Raw genomic sequence first — 619 nt, 5'->3', positions numbered from 1 at the left:
GCTTTATAATGTTAAATGATAATCCTTTAGATACTAAAGGATTTCTTCCTCTACCTTGATAAAGACGGCTTTCAACATCTACAGAAAAAAAACTATCCATTTCCAAAATTACCAGCTTCCGTTCCTTTTCTTCTGTATCAGTGCCATCCTGCAAAACAATATATGATACAGTTAAAGCAGTTAAAACATTTCCCTTTCTCTACAGACTTCCACACACCTGGGTCGTCATCCTGAGGAACCTGACGTAGAAAGAGAGTCCCATGACCTCGCCCTCGAGGATCTGCATGTCGTTGGCGTCGTGAAGAAAGCCAAGCACAGGCCAGACATCGTGGGCATCTGGTGAACCTCTGGCAGCACTCCTTCCGGCTAAGCGTCGTCAAATTTATTGTGCATTGGATGATCACGTCCTGGCAGCTGAGGGGAGTTCGGGTCAGGGTTTTTTTTCTCTCTCTCTTTTTTGGGCGTAGAAGTAGTCTGGGGTTTTAATTAAAATGTGTGCTGAATAGATGCTAGTTAGAATCTCTTGTGCGTTTAGATTAGATAACCCAAACGGATCGGCGATACTCAAAATATTACAAGACATTTCGAGAATCATAATAAAGATATCTCCCTGTCATAA

Source organism: Penaeus monodon, chromosome 32 (assembly GCF_015228065.2).
Source record: "Penaeus monodon isolate SGIC_2016 chromosome 32, NSTDA_Pmon_1, whole genome shotgun sequence".
NCBI lineage: Eukaryota > Metazoa > Arthropoda > Malacostraca > Decapoda > Penaeidae > Penaeus > Penaeus monodon.
The sequence above is the reverse complement of the archived record's forward strand: the minus strand, read 5'-3'. Positions refer to the sequence as shown.